A 16,936-nucleotide genomic window follows, 5' to 3' on the forward strand; every position below is an offset into this window, starting at 1 on the left:
ACATATTTGCTAGTATAAATTAATGAATAAAGAGTATAACTATATATTTGGCAATAATATTCTAAGCATGCCTTATATTTCGTACTATTCATAAAAAAACTGTAGTTGCAGAACATATACTATTTCGCTAGTGCGGACACACATGGTTCCTCCATAAGCGGCGAGCAGCGCGTTGGGGCCAATTGAGAAGGCGCAATGGAGGAGGTGGTTATGTGGGGGTGGCAAGAGGATTGGAACAATCCTTGACTCTTGTTATAGTCATGGGTGAATCCGGTCCCTACACTCCGCTTCACCGCGCCCATGGACAATCCACATTGAACACGACGGATGCCTTTACAATAACCACACCAAGGTGCTGTGGCCATTTCGCAGTTGCGCCGCGCGCCCCCAAACCTCTCATGAATCTGGGAGCGTGAATCAGCAACTTCTCCATTAAGTGATAAGGCAGGGAGAAGAGGAGCAGCAAGAGAAAAGCACTCGCACTGATGATTAGGAATGATCAAAATTTTGCTCGAGAGGGACAGTGAGGAATAAAGAGTTCACACTGCCAGATGCCTGTGACGTGAGAAGTCACGATAAAAGAATATGAAGGGTCGAGAGACTTGGATCTTGATGACCGCGCCTGCGCTCTGGTATTGACCATAGATATGGATGATCTAACAGCTGAAGATTTCAGACCACGTGATCTAATACCTACCAAACGCTCGATTTGTCATGTAGAGATTTGTGGAGTAGATTAGACACGTTTATGTAATCATTTGTAAGAAATTTTATTTGTTTTTCAAGCTGTTAAGGGAGAACAAAAAGTGCTGTGCACGAGCTTGCACAACTAGCGAAACACGCTACACACACAATCTTGGAACTATTGGTCGTTTCCATTATCGTTCACACCATAAACTGCTGCAGCACATGTTTTTTGTTCATAGAGGCATGGTATTCCTTATGAGACCCAGATGCAGCGTGCAACCTTTTTCACACCAGAAACTTCGTGCGGCAGCACATGCTTTTTCGCTGCATGCATGGAGCTAGTTAGCAACCACCGTGCTGTCTGTAGTGATCATTTGCTTTTTGTTGCAAAAAATGATAGTACATATGGAAGCAAAACTAATCTAAACTTCAAGGACTAGACTACATGAAAAAATAGATAAAATGAGAAAAGATACGGTTAAATTGCTTATAGTGGAAGCTACCTATCCGAGTTTAAGTCATAGTCGGTTTTCACATTTTTCTATATTTATTATAGGAATTAACACCATTGTTCATTCGATGATCGTGCGATGTACCCATTAACAATAGGAAGCCTGTAGTGATTTTTCAAATCTTGATATCCAATAGCTAAACTCCTAGATATGTTTATGAGATTGGAGATCGCCTATATGCTGCGTATATGCATAAGTATCTACATGTTGCGTTTTGTGAACGGACCGAATTAAGCCGTGACCTGTCGCTTGTTAGGCGATTGCGCGATCCACTAAGCCTTCTCTCATCTTTTCTTCTAATCACAAAAGGACAACAACCGAGTCACTTTCAAAAGTTAGGGGGCCACTATCCTCTCATATTCTGTCTCTCGCTCCCTCCCCATCTTTGCATGTAGTCTGGTGTCTATCTCTCCCCTATGTTACTATTTTTTAGTATTAAGCTTGTTTATAAAAAAACATTTTATCACCTTCATATTAACTCTGTTTCACAAACCGATTACACCATTGGGTTCTAGTTATACGCAACGATACGAACAAAACTAGACTCTACATACATATGTTTTGATGATGTTTTGTATTAGTAGCAATTTATGTGACGATTTGCTCTTTTCTATAGCAACTTATGTGTGTCAGACACAGGGCAGCGGGACTGCTCACAGACATAAAATATTCTAGAGTAAGAGATAGCGTATGGAATGTACCTTACCTCTCTTATAACTACTCATACAGAACTAGGACTAGTTGATGTACAAGGAAACTGATGAGGATTAGGCCCGATCTTCCGAGAGGTAGGGGTAAATTCGATTGGTGCAGACTCGACGTTGGCGATCCGACTTCTAATCAGACACAATTCGAAGTTCTACAACCGTTACACCACTGTTCTGTTGGTTATCAACCAAGCACAACTTGATTGACCTCGCCAAAAAGGCTTTTCCTGCAAGCGAATCGAAAAACACAAGCAAGAAGATGTAAACACGCAATCTGATTATTGCAAATATGAATGAAGCGAATCAAAAGAGGGGTTCAAGCACTCAATTTAAAACGACTAATCGACACAGTCGTGGAGAGCAAGAACAGGGGCCCTGGATCAATGTATAAGGACTTGTCGCCACAGATATAACGATGCAATCTCTGTTTCTCGAAGGAAAACACAAGAACTAAATAAAATCCAAGTCTAAAGAGTGGTGGCTACTGAGTTTATGAGCTAGGGGCAACCTAGGGTTGGGGGCGACACGATACAAAGCCTGAAAAGGCCCAAAACAGGTGACGCAGCACCTTTCCGTGGTCACATAGAATGATCCACGAGGCTTCTGGAGCTAGGACCAGAACCAAAAGAAACATCTCATCGTCACAATTCCAACGCATCCAAGATCACCTCATTTCGACTCCGTATGAGGGAGATATCACCGAAACCGTGCAGGGGTATTGGCTGAATTCGAGACGAACGCGATGACCGAGTTGGTGACGACTTGTAACTTGGAGAAGACTATGGCATGAGCGTGTCCAGCATGGCGATGTCCTCATCATCCTCCCCTTCTTGAATTGGAGTCATCATCGACTCCATCCCAGCATCATCAAACTTCTACAAAAGGTTAGTGACAACAATAGTATGCAATATACGAGAGATAAGATCATTCTTGAAAGATACATATCGACAAAGCATAGTATAGCAAGGTACATCATGGTTATCACAAAGCTCAGCAGTAGCAGATGTAGTAACAATATAAACACCTTCTTTCAATTTAATTCCATTAGGTTTAGCATCTGAATATTCATTTCTAGGAGGTGTATTTTTAACATTTTCAGCAAGCTCTTTGAAATGTTTCCTAATATCAGCTGGAGATAAAGGAAGCAAAGTAATCTTTTTTTCCTTATGTATAAAAGTGTATGTATTAGTTCTACCATGGTGTGCAACATCATTATCAAATTTCCATGGTTGTCCTAACAACAACGAAGATGATTGCATAGGTACAACATTAAAATCAGCATAGTCATGATAAGAACCAATAGAAAAATGTATGCGTGCTGATTTAGTTACCTTAGCCTTACCACTATTGTTAAACCATTCTAGGTGGTAGGGGTGAGGAATAGAACGAGTGGCCAAACCAAACTTCTTGACCAAATCTGAACTCACCAAGTTGCTGCAACTCCCGCTATCAATTATGATGAGAACACGGTAATCCTTGACTTTGAGAAACATGTGGAACAAATTCTTGCGTTGGAGCTTCTCCTCATCCTCATGTTCCGCTTTAGAACTCAACACACGCTGCACAAGAAGACTAGGAAGATCCGCCGTTGCAGCCAAGGAATCAATTGCCTCACCCTCTTCATCCTCCGAATCTCCAACAATGTTAGCTGCAAGAACCAAATCATCCTCAACATCACTAGCACATACATATCCATTACCATCAGGTGCAGCGATGAAAGCTCGAGAACTTGGACAATCCTTCATGACATGTCACATTCCCTTGCAGCGATGGCACACGATGTTTGTAGATCTACTCGAAGAACCTTTTTCAATCGTAGCATGCTTCTTGTGTTATTGGGCCTGCACAGTAGACACATTGCTTACCTCAGAATGTTCTGTATATCACGGTTCAAACCACCAAAGAATCTAGCACTAGTTTCATCATCATCATCACGAATACCACAACGTGCTAGTCCAATAATCAATTCCTGATAATATTTTTCTACTCTTTTATCAACTTGTTTTAAAGTTTGCAATTTTAAGCGTAAATCACGTTGGTAATAAGGACGAACAAAACGAGACTTCATGCACTGTTTTAAACAGGCCAAGTTTGAGGTACAGCAGCAACATTACCAGCAGTGCAAAGATCATTCCACCAGAAAAGAGCAAAGCTAGTAAATTCACTAGTAGCAAGTCTAATTTTATGCTCAGGAGGAACCAAATGAGAATTAAATTTTTGTTCAACAGCAAGTTCCCAATCTAAATAAGCCTCAGGATCAGCAGTACCAGCAAAAGGAATCATGGTAAATTTAGCTTTAGCAAAAGGATCATTGTTACCACGATTCTGATTACCTCCCATACCTTGATGATTGTGGCGAAGACGGTCCGCATCACGAGCATCATCATCATCAAGGTCGGCATCCCCATCCTCGTCCTCATCACCATCATGAGGGTGGCGTCGGTGCCGCCGTGGAGGAGGCTGTTGTTCAACATGCTCAAGTCGAGTGACCAATCCGTTGATATTGCACATTAGCTCCTCAAATTTGCCGTCGATGTAGGTACGCTGATCATCAACAAGTTTCCTAAGCTCGTCCTTCGAAACACATTCATTGAAGTCCGAAGGGGACTCCCCTCCTTTCCCTGTCCCTGCCATGGTTAGAAGACAGCACAAGACAACACCAAAGTATTATCCCTATCAACTAACAACTACTGGGTGGTGGTGAAAGTGGAGTGCAAAAATCTCAAGCGGCTTACCACCGTCTTGTAAGTGTTCTTACCAAAGCGGCTTACAATCTGTTGTCGAGCTGGGTGTAACAGTTGCAGAATCTGTACTGACTGAAGTATATGTGGAGCTTTCGGACAGGCACAATATGTAGCAAGGATTAGCAAATAATGAATGCAAAATAGCAAAGTTCAATAAGTATCCAAAGTATAAGTCACTATTGCTGCCTAAGACGTGTCCTAGACGTAGCACAACAAGTGGAAACAAAGGACGATGGATAAAACTCGCAGAACAAGCAAAACAACACTCTAGGCTCTTGTTGTTAATCTTTTTGCCGAATTTCTTTTTTTAACTATTTTTTATATTTTTTCCAATCAGATGCAACATAAGCTCCAACCATAAAAATTTTCACCTTAAACAGAGCTGGGATGTGGTCTACAGAAAATCAGGCGCATTTCCTGTAAACTCGAAAACAACTTGGGAGCCTCAAAACTCTATCTACCTGGTTTTTTTAAAAAAATTCTGAGATCGGCTCCAAACAGCGAAGCAGTTTTATTGTATGTGCAGAATTTTGTTACCTTTCTGCTGTAAAAAATTGAGCCAAAACGGAGCACCGAGCGAAAAGTTATACCTGTTTTACCGAAGGTAACTCGAGTTATGGTTTTGAAAGAGCACAACTTGGCAGATAGGCCGACGGCGGCTAGGGCAAAGTTTCCCTGAACCCCGGCATAGAAACACGGCTGAGCAAAGCTTCTCAGCTAGGGCAAAGCATCCCTGATATATGCAGCAATAGGTATCGCCAGATGAAAAACAAGAAGGGCTGCGATGCAAGGCGAAATCAACACAAAGCGGCTTGCAACCTATCTAGGGCTTGCACGGCGAGGGTTCACGCAAGGTGGCTAGCGAGGGCAAGTCGAGTAATGGGGTGGATCGACTTGTTGTTTGGGTAAAGGTGGATGGGATAGTGGCGAAAACAAACACACATCAACGGGCGATTGAACTACGACCACGAACACATTAAACCAGCAACAAGACTCGACCACAGACACAAACTCAACAAAGCGAATCTGAAACGAAATTGCAAAGGCCAAAACGGTTCTAGAACAGTGATATTTTTTTCTGCACAGACTCGACGTTGGCGATCCGGCTTTTAATAAAACACAAATCGAAGTCCTGCAACCGTTACACTACTACTCCGTTGGTTATCAACCAAGCACAACTTGATTGACCTCGCCAAGATGGCTTTTTCTGCAAGGGAATCGAAAAACACAAGCAAGAAGATGTAAACACGCAATCTGATTATTGCAAATATGAATGAAGCAAATCAAAAGAGGGGTTCAAGCACTCGATTCGAAAGGACTAATTGACACAGTCGAGGAGAGCAAGAACAGGGGCCCTGGATCAATGTATAAGGACTTGTCGCCACAGATATAACGACGCAATCTCTGTTTCTCGAAGAAAAACATAAGAACTAAACAAAATCCAAGTCTAAATGGCGGCGGCTACTGAGTTTATGAGCTAGGGGCGACCTAGGGTTGGGGGCGACTAAGGGAGGGGGCCCACAACATGGGCTTAAGGCCCGACACGATACAAAGCCTGAAAAAGCTCAAAACATGTGATGCAACACATTTCCATGGTCACACAGAATGATCCACGAGGCTTCTGGAGCTAGGACCAGAACCAAAAGAAGCATCTCGTCATCACGATTCCAATTCATCCAAGATCACCTCATTTCGACTCCGTATGAGGGAGATATCACCAAAACCGTGCAGGGGTGTTGGCTGAATCCAAGACGAACACGATGACCGAGTTGGTGACGACTTGTAACTTGGACAAGACCATGGCATGAGCGTGTCCAGCATGACGATGTCCTCATCAAAAACTACCCGACCATGATCGAGTAGGACTTTGCTAGTACTCGGTTAGGACTTTCCATGTAACTCTCCCTCAAGACTATGTAAGGGCGGGCAGGGACCCCTCCAAAACATACGCATCATCTACGGCATTACAAACCACCACACATGACATAGTGTATTATGCTCTGGCGGCCCGAACCTGTCTAAATTTTTGTGTTCCTTACATCATCGCGTTCTGATCTCGGCGAGTCCCTACCTACAATCAATCTCCTCGGGGTATCCATCGGAGGCTAAACACCGACAATGTATATATCGGCTAACTGTGACAACTTATATATATATAGCAACTTTTATTTTATGTCAACTTATGTGTATGAGTGCATAATTGATTTTATTTTTTCAGTAATTTATATCCTATATGTGCGGCAACTCATGTGTATAATAGATTCTGTTTTGTGGCAACTTTTATTTTACATGTATGAAAACTTTTATGTTTATGATAATTTGTATATTAACACACTAGTAGCAACTTATGTGTAAATTTAGACTTAACATTATTGAAGTAGTTGCTATAATATACACATATAAGTTGTCAGTTACATATCAACTTACGTGAATAGCATGTAAAATAAAGGTTGCTCCAAAAAAATAGAATCTATTATATGGGTAGCAACTTATACATCTATATCATAACAACATCTTCAATAATATCAAAACTCAAATTTACACATAAGTTGATACCCTATAAAACATCTTGAAAATATGTGTAGGTGAGATTTAGTTTTGTTCATCTTGTCGTATAAAACACAACGATGTAATCAGTATTTAAATAAGATAAAAGATATGCAAGAGAAGGGAGGGAGAGGCACGGATGACATAAAAGTATGAGAAAATTTCCTATGTAGCATCCATAAAACTTGCTCTTCCCTCTATAGCACCCAAACTCAAAAATTTCCCTACACTAGTGGAAATTGATGCATCGATGACGAACGAGATTCGTCACTGTAGAGCCCAAATTCGTCATAAAGAAAAGTTCTGTGGCAAATTTATGACGAATTCTAATTCATCAAAAACGGAGCGTGGAGTTTGTTTTCCAATGACGAAATGGTCAAAATGTCACAGAACTGAATTTTTAGTGACGAAAAAATTTTCATCGCCATAGCATAATCTGTTCTGTGACGAGCCAAAAAAAACGTCACACAACGTGTCCATAGGCCCGTTAGCCCAACCTAGGCCCAAAAATAGTGACGAAAATACCGTCACAAATCATCAGGCCCTACCCTAGCCCAACCCAGGCCCAAAATTAGTGACGAAAATAAACATCACAAATTGTTACCATGTAGGATAGCTATTCGTCACAGATTGAATCACCACGTCACCAATAGATCAGCATGGATACTAATGTGAAAAACTAATTGCAGGCCCATTTATTTATGGGCTCAGCCCATATTAGGAACTTTATTTTCATTTTCATTGTGGCCCATAAATTTAGAGGCCAATCCAATTCTATACATACATGGGCCAAGCCCATTTTAATAGCCCAAACTATATATATAGCAGAATCTAAGTCATTAGTACAAAGCACACAAAACAAGACACCATATATCTTTATCTCTTCTGTCTACTGCTTGTTCCTGCCTAGCATCTTATCCTCAACCAATCTCTTCTAACTGCTTGCTCTCTCCAGCAGCCTGAAAAGCGCAAGTCACAAAATATTATCAGCAGATGATATTTGCAATTGAAATGCTATGGCATAAACATTGAACACAATGTATTTGGTAATTATAATCATCCAACAAAAATCTCTCCACTGTAGCTTTGTCAGTAACATGGAACAAGAAAAACTTACGAAGCTAATTAGCTACTCAGAAACGTATACAGGAGCAAGCTAAACATATAGTCAGAAACGTGCATTGAAGGAGACAAGCATAGAATAGTGACTAGCTACATATCACACATGGATTATCAAGAATAAACAAATACTATGCAAATCAAAAAGCTTGAGCTTTACAGGAACATTGCGCAGGAGTAAATTAAACAGCAGGTAGCTTCGTTTATGTCAGTACAAAGTAATCACAAATTAAATAAACATCTGCTATGCAAGATTACCCAAGGAACTGATTTATGTAGCATGAAAGCAACAGTTCATATACCTTGCCTGCCCAAAAACCTTGCTACTAGTTCAAGTAAATTATTCTAGACAAATCATTGAAAGAGCACGTAAGATGAACAAGCAAATCAAAGCATGCTCTAATAGTAATAGTCTAATATGTAAATAGTGAACAAGCAAAATAATGTTGGCATACCTCAGGTGCTATCCAATAAACAGTCCCTTTGCATGATTTGATCGCACTGAATTTGGTAATCTGTAAAAGAATTGGTAAAACAATATTGCATCAGAGAAAAGTAGTAATGGATATATTGAACAAAAAACATGGAAACTTTGTAGATTGCAAGCAGGGTAGCGAACCTCCTTAGCAAGTCCAAAGTCTGCAAGTTTCAGAGAACCATTGGCATGCATTTGCAGGGCTTCATCTAAACTAATGCACACATAATGACCCTATCCTGTTGTCCCACATGATTTCTAATTAATGCATTTTGAGCAGCACCTTACTTAGCACAAGTATAGCTTCCTCATGAGTTCTGATGAATGCATTATCAAAGGACTAGAAATTACTCCCTCCTTCCCTGTTTATAAGGCATGATGGAACATGACACGGTCTTCTAAACAACACTTTGACCATTTATTTATCATATATTATATCACTTTTGATTATAAACTTATAATCATTGTAAAATATATTTGATTATGAATCCAATCATATGAAATTTGTATTATAAAAATAAAAATTTAATAGTCAAATTATTGGTCAAAGATGACAAGGTTTGAATCTTGATATACGTGTATGCCTTATAAACAGGGAAGGAGGGAGTAGATACCAGGTCAGTACACATTAATATAGGCACTAACAATAGCCAGCAGCTCGCATAGATCGACCAACGGGCCAAATCCTGCTTTCTAGATAGCTAATAAAGATCTGTCTATACTGGCATGTGACACAGCTTATATCTAACAAAGAGTTATTATCGCAGCAGGAGCCACACAACCAGGAGCCAATCGCAGCAAGAGATCTCACCGTTAATGCAGAAGATGTAGGGGGAGGCCTGGAACCTGGGTCGCTTGTGGCCCGGCGCAGCGCACCGCATTGCCGCTGCACGCAACTGCGGCCGCCACCCAAACAACCACCTCAGCGTGGTGGCAGCCGTCGGACTACATCTCGCCGCACTCGTCCAGCACGCGCACCCCGAACCCCTCCCTGCCCGCCGCCACCACGGGGCGGAGCAACTCCACCTGCATTAGCTCGCCGCGTCCCTTGGGCTGCGCCGTCCCGCAGCACCGGGCACAGGCGGAGCTTGCGGCCGCAGAAGTCCTGGACTGACCTCGCGTGCGCGTCAGCTGCGAGGACGCCGCTACAGGCGCCGGTGAGGAGAGGCAAGGAGTGGCAGCGACGGGAGGACAAGGTAGAGCGCGATGGGAGGATGAGGTGTTCACGCAAATCCAGCAAACACACGAATGCGCAGCGTTGATGCTCAGACCGGTTTGATAGACCAGTCAGACCAATTGTCGCCGGGCAGACCGGTGGGAACCAACGAAAGTTGCTCGGGAAGGATCCATCAAAAAGGAACAGCAAGTAATAGATTGGAAAAATTAGAGCAAAGATAAAAGATAAAAAGATAAAAGTTGTGTATTTGATTGATTGGATACCCTCAATCGGCCGTGACCCTTTATATTTATATGGTGGGATGGACTTATCCCGCAAATAATCCTTTTTACAGATAAAATCCTATGAAATAAATCAATTAAACTCAGACTCCCTATGAACCGGTCTGACCGGTAGGTCTGACTGGTCGGCTCTGCCGGACCGTCTACAGCGCTAGACCGGTCAGACCTCTAGAGTGCACCGGTCAGACCAGTTGGTTCTATCTAATGCCAATTTTAGTTGTCCACATATACCCTCCTGTTCTTTGGCAAAACTTGCGTGCCAAAAAACACTCCTCTAAACCAAAATTATCTAAGGACGATGATTATTAATACATCGGTCATTTTTTATGCTAAGGGCGATAAAATTTTATCGGCCATAACTTTCTTATCCTCAAGCTGATGAAGCAACTCGCTTGGGTCTCCATATATGCTTCATGGTCGCCGACCTCGCTGGTACAACTTCTGTTTGTTGTTCCATGAACTCCTTCTTGCGCATTCGTTGCAGTCTTTTCTTTTAGGTGTGAGATAAATCTGAGGGACACCACCTCGGCTGTAAATACTGTGAATCTTCACTCGCATTCTTCTCACTCTTTTTGCTGCAATCAGGTTTGCTTTCGACTAGATTATTATTAACAACAATCGGTCTTAGAGAAACACCATAAGTTGGACATGTAGAATGGTATTGAATATAATATAGATGCATATACATTCTACTATAATCCAAGTATGTATAATGATAAGGATACGACCAGAACCATGGAGCAATCGGCTCACCAAATGAATATGGTGCAAAAATATTATTACCTTGTTGCAAACGAGAAGCCGATTGCTCACGCCGCTCCGACGATGGTTTTGCATCCTTAGTTTGATCTGGTCGCTTCTTCTGCTTCTGAGTAACTCATTTTTCCTCATATTTGCCAAGAGTTCCTTAAAACTCAGCCTTTCTTTTTTCCTGTTGTTTTTGGAATTCTTTCCAGAACTCCCAGAGTAACCGGTCAGACCGGTCTTTGCAGACTCGGCACCTCTTTTCTATTCCTGCCACCCGAGCGTTGAATTCTTCAATGAAACTTCAGGGAACTTCTTTGCTGGGACTTCCTGGCCATATTTTGAAAGCTCAGATCTCTCTTCACCAATAATTACATTTTTCCATTTTGTTGATTCGGCTTGATTTGGCCGAATTAACACTTTGGGATTATTCAATTCAAACATATGTGTATGTGCGGGAAAAGGATTCTGATCTACCTGCATTTGTGGAACAACTAATCGGCCCTCACTAACAGCCGATTGAATTTGTCTCTGAAGCACATTGCAATCATTAGTGGCATGAGAGAATGAATTATGCAATTTGCAATAAGCGTGCCGCTTTAACTCATCAGGTGGTGGAATAGCATGAGACAATTTAATGTGTCCTAATTTTAATAATTTATCAAATATACAATCATATTTGGACGCATCAAAAGTAAACTTCATATTTTCTTGCCGATTTTTATGAATTGGCTTGACAGAGCCACAAGTGCAAGGTTTATCATTAGAGGGCCACACAAATTCAGTAGCATAAACATCTTTACCTTCATCGTCCGAACAATTTGACTCGCACCCAAGCACATAAACATGACGATTAAGCTTTTCATTGGACTTTCGTGAATCTCTAGCTTCTTTAGCTCGGTTTTCATTAGTCAGAGCCTTTTATAAAACTTGACTAACATCTAGAAATTCTTGTCCCTCTAGCTTTGTTTTATGAAAATCAAGTAAACCAGCAAAACCTAGATCAGCCAAATCTCTATCAGAAATTGTCAAACTATAGCATCGGTTTCTAGTATCTCTAAATCTTCTAATATATTCAGCAACACCTTCATGTAACTTTTGCTTAACCGATATAAGATGTGACAATTTCAATTCAGTTTCACCAGTAAAGAAATAATCATGAAATTTTTGCTCTAAATCAGCAAAAGTGTAAACTGAATTGTGTGCCAATGAAATAAACCAAGTGAATGCAGCACCCGATAGAGACAAAGGAAACAACCTCAATTTGTAAATATCATTGGTGATAGCTTCACCACATTGTATAATGAATTGACCTATATGCTCCAATGTAGTCCTACTGTCATCACCAGTGAATTTAACAAATTCAAGAATTTTAAACCCTTGAGGATATGCAACATAATCGTAATTCTCAGAGTATGGTCTTTGATAAGATCGGAATTTGACTTTAGGCTCTCTACCAAAAAATTGCCAAAATATCTTAATCACCTCTTCTTTAATACTACCTGATCCAACATTATCGGCATTAAGCCGATTTGTTATCGGTGTACTATTAGATTGAGCAAAGTTCGGCGGTGTAGAAACATGTCGCAATGAACTTGCTGCCCCGTATGGCATATTTGCATCTAGTGATGTATTATATTTGCATCATGCTAATTAGCCGAATTAGTCGCAATAACATTATAGTTGGAATTCTGTTACTAGCCGAACCACCCATTGTCTTGTCGGTATTAGATGTAGATGCATATTTATCATTACCGATAATATTCATACCATGATGTGTTTCAATTCGGCTAAAGCGATCATCAAACATATCATGCATATTTTGACCAATAAATTTCAACTTATTATTTACATGAGAAGTAACAACACTATCTATCATATTAGCTATTTCTGAATCAAGAGCAGACTCTTTATTCTCATCAAATTTTACCTCAAATTTAGAAGAGTCGAAGGTGTCATCCTTTGTAACCTTCTCTTGTCGGTCGATGGAGAAGTGCGAGATGTATTGATTCTTGGCTTCTTCCTCTAGTCTTTGAATCTCCTTCTCCTTCCCTTCTCTAATTTTCTTCTGGATATCATCGAGAGCTTTCTGATGTTCGGTTGAAAGTTGCTCAACAGTCGGCCTTTTAATGTTGTCGACATCAATTTCGCCAGGTTTAAGAATACCGGCCATGGCAGCCGATTGATTTTTCTTCTTCCCCGGCGGAGTCGCCAAAAGTATGTTGACGCAAATCTAGGGCCAACACACGAAAGCGCTCGAATGCGCAGCGAGCGATGGCACGACGCAGCGCCGATGCTTAGACCGGTTGTCGCCGGGCAGACCGGCGGGGAACCAACGAACGTCGCCCGGGTAGGACCCGTCAGGGCAGGCGCACGCAGAGTTGTTCTAGGATGGACAGGCCACCTAGAACGCCCTCAATCGACGTAGAGACGAAGAAGGAACAACAAGTAATAGATTGAAAAAGCTAGGGCAAAGAAAAAAAAATAAAAAGATAAAAGTTGTGTATTTGATCGATTGGATTCCCTCAATCGGCTGTGATCCTTATAAAAAGTTGTGTATTTGACCCTATGCTCCAGCCACCAACGCCTATGCTCCAGCCGGCCTCCCTCTCCTGTGCTGGTCAAAGCCAGGCGCTGAGGCTCCAGTCACCTACGCCCATGCTCCAACTAGCCCCCTCTCTTGCACGGGTCAAAGGCAGCCACTGAAAACATGTACGACACTATTAATGGATTGGTAGTGAATGTTTGATGGATGGTTATTTTTTTCTTGTAGTCGTAGTTGTTAAAAATAATTGTTGTTAGTTCCAGCCGACAATGTCATGGCTCTTTTAGTTAATTTATAACCTTTATATGCATTTGACATTATTGCAATATAATTTCTATATAATAAACGCAAAATATATTAGAATTATTGACTTCTCCTTGTATTAAGAACAAAATTAAGCTATTTACAGCCTCAGGGGCATTCATGTCATTTTAGCACTCAAAATAGACAATCAGTTAGAAATAATTAAAATTGCCAAACACCCAGCTTATTCTGACAGCAGATTCTCCGGACACCCCATTTTGTGACGATATGAGATGTTGTTCTATGACGTATTTTTTTCCGTCATGGTTGCGTAGTGCCTGAGCTGCCACCGAAGTCCTATGACGAACCTGGGATTTTCGTCATAGATGTGGTCTGTTCAATGCCGAATCTCCAAACGTCATGGGGAAAAATGTCATGGAAATTACTATTTTCTACTAGTGCTATGAGTACACTACCAAAATTTTTGTTCCCTATCTAGCACTCCCGTCCATTCTGTCAGCCTGTACCATGAGTTTGGCTGTGAATCTAGCGTGAAAAGACCAAAATACCCCTTACCTCCCCACTCAGTCCACCGAAATCCCGTGCGCCTCTGTCTTCTCTCCCTCACTCATTCCTCAACCCTAGATCGAGGGAATGGCGAGCTCCGGTGAGGCCCCCGACGAGGGAATGGCGAGCTCCGGTGAGGCCCCCGACGGCGAGGTCCCTGGGGGCGGCGAAGCCTCCGGCGCAGACCGCCCTGGGCGGCGCTTGGCCACTCGCGCGGACGGCCCCTGCGGCGCGAGGAGGCGGGCGCGGAGGGCCCAGGGCGGCGTTCGGCCACAGGCGCGGAGGACCTTGGGAAGCGCGAGTCCGAGGACTCCCCCCCGGGCGGCGCTCGTCCGTGAAGCCCCTTGGGCGGTCCTCGGTTGCGGGTGGCGAGGCCCTGGCCGGCGCTCGGCCACAGCTAGCCCTAGCACAGGCGGCGCGGGCGAGCACGCTGCAGGGAGCTTCGAAGCATGGGCAAGATCTTGGGTAAGTTCAATAGCAGAGTGTTCCTATTGCAGATTGTTTTGTAGCATTCAATAGCAGATTGAATTGTAGATTTACCTCTCGTTCATGTCGATCTGTACCGACAGGATGTCAGATAGTAATTATTTGCTGGACATAAAATTGATTGGCAACCGCAAAAATACTAGAAAGGATGTGAAATGTTGGAACTTTGAGATGGTTGTTGATTCAGAGAAGACAAATTATAAGGATTTGATTCAATTAGTTGTAGACAAGTATCCTCCTGTGTACTTGGAGGTTCCACATGTTCAGTACTATGATGATGTTCTCAGAACTTTTTCAGAAGTTAAATCAAATCAAGATTTGCTAACCATGTTTGACATGCACTATAAGAAGAAGGCTGTAGTTTTGTTCATTGCCTATTGTGATCCGTCTGAGTCATTTCAGCCTATTAGTGAGTGGAATTTTGAAGGGGAAAAGCAGCCTCACAAAATATATAGAACTCGATGGTGACAATTACCTTAGTAATCCTAAGCCATTGCGTGAGCATGATCTTCTTTGATGAGGACAATGTGTACCCGCAGAGTGCCCCAATGAGTGCCCCTGTGAATGAAGTGGTTCAGAAGGAACATGATTTGGATGATGACTCAGAGTCTGGTTAAGCTGCTGACAGTGCCTTGGAGGATGACTCAGAGGACGAAGAAGAGGTTGATGAGGAGGATGAGTATGAAGAAAAAAGTCATCACCAAATTGTTGGCTATGATGAAGATAATCCTCCTATGAAAGTAGGATCTATTTATCCTACTATGGCTGAGTTCAAATTGGCTCTTTGTCAACATGCAACCAAATATGAGTTTGAATTTCGCACAAAGCACAGTTCAAAGCATAGGTTTAGGGCCTATTGTTCAAGAAAGATGGAGGACAACTGTCCATGAAAGATTCATGCATCTACAACAGCGGACAAAGTGACTGTCATGGTAAGTACCATTAACGTTTTTGTCTATTCTTCCTTCATTGTTGTGTATGTTGTTGTTCACTAATGCCATATGCTGTTGTCTTGTAGGTGAGGAAAAACAACTTTGAGCATGATTGTTCTAGTACTAGAAGAAAAAAGAAGGTGCGGAATGCAACAAAATTTTGGATATGCAAGAAGGTGAAGGACTTCCTGATAGAAGATGCAACTTTAGGGGCAAGGGCATTGCAATAGAAGATCAAAGAACATCACGAGGTTCACATCCACTACAAGAGAGTATACATGGGTAAGCAGCTTGCATTGAAACAACTGTATGGTGATTGGGATAGCAGCTTTGACATTTTGTTTAGGTTCAAGGCACAAATTGAGAGCTCTTGCCCTGGTAGTTTATTAAGCATTTAACATTACAACATAAATAGAAAAATCAGATTTAGGAGATTATTCTTTGCCTTGAAACCTTGTGTAGATGGGTTCCTTTCTAGTTGCAAACCTTACTTGGCAATAGACAGTCTTGACAGGAAGGTACAAGGGGCAATTGGCTAGTGCTACTGCAGTTGATGGCCACAATTGGTTGTATCATGTTTGTGTTGGAGTTTTTGATTCAGAAACTAATGAAAATTGGGTATGGGTTATGAGTAAGCTTAGGGAGGTTGTAGGATTGCCAAGGGGATTAGCTATAAGCATGGATGTGGGGCAAGCAATGATGAATGGGGTTGCTGAAGTGTTCCCACAGGCAGAGCACATGGAGTACAAGTTTCACCTGGGAAGGAGTTTCATGACAACCTTTGGCAAGCGGCTTACTCGTGGAACCCATACTTGTTTGAGAAGCATTGGGCTGAAATGGAGAAAACAAAGCCTTCTGCAACTAATTATCTAAGGCAGTGTCACAATAAATTGTGGACTAGAAGTCAATTCTCCACCCTTTCCAAGGTTGACTATGTGACCAACAACTTGACCGAGTCCTTCAACAACTGGATAAAGCAGTACAAGTCCTTAAATCTAGATGATTTAATGGATAAGATCAGACAATTGATTATGATGAAGTGGAACCAGAGGAGGAAAATTGGAAAGAAATTAGATGGCCTGATCTTGCCTCACATAATTAAGAAGTTGAAGGAAAAGAGCAAAGAATTGAACTTGGAAGTGACAGAGTGCTCAAAAGAAGTGGCCAAGT

General features: G+C 41.9%; 1 long non-coding RNA gene across 1 annotated transcript; it reads right to left on the reverse strand.

Annotated features, from left to right (window-relative positions):
* Positions 1-7,912: 7,912 nt before the first annotated feature.
* On the reverse strand, positions 7,913-10,041 carry LOC120639135. The gene is made up of 3 exons (XR_005661286.1): positions 9,603-10,041; positions 8,772-8,831; positions 7,913-8,156 (listed from the first exon to the last, which is right to left on the reverse strand). It is a non-coding gene; the product is annotated as an uncharacterized LOC120639135 (long non-coding RNA).
* Positions 10,042-16,936: the final 6,895 nt, after the last annotated feature.

This window comes from Panicum virgatum, chromosome 6K (assembly GCF_016808335.1).
Source record: "Panicum virgatum strain AP13 chromosome 6K, P.virgatum_v5, whole genome shotgun sequence".
In the NCBI taxonomy this organism is placed as follows: domain Eukaryota; kingdom Viridiplantae; phylum Streptophyta; class Magnoliopsida; order Poales; family Poaceae; genus Panicum; species Panicum virgatum.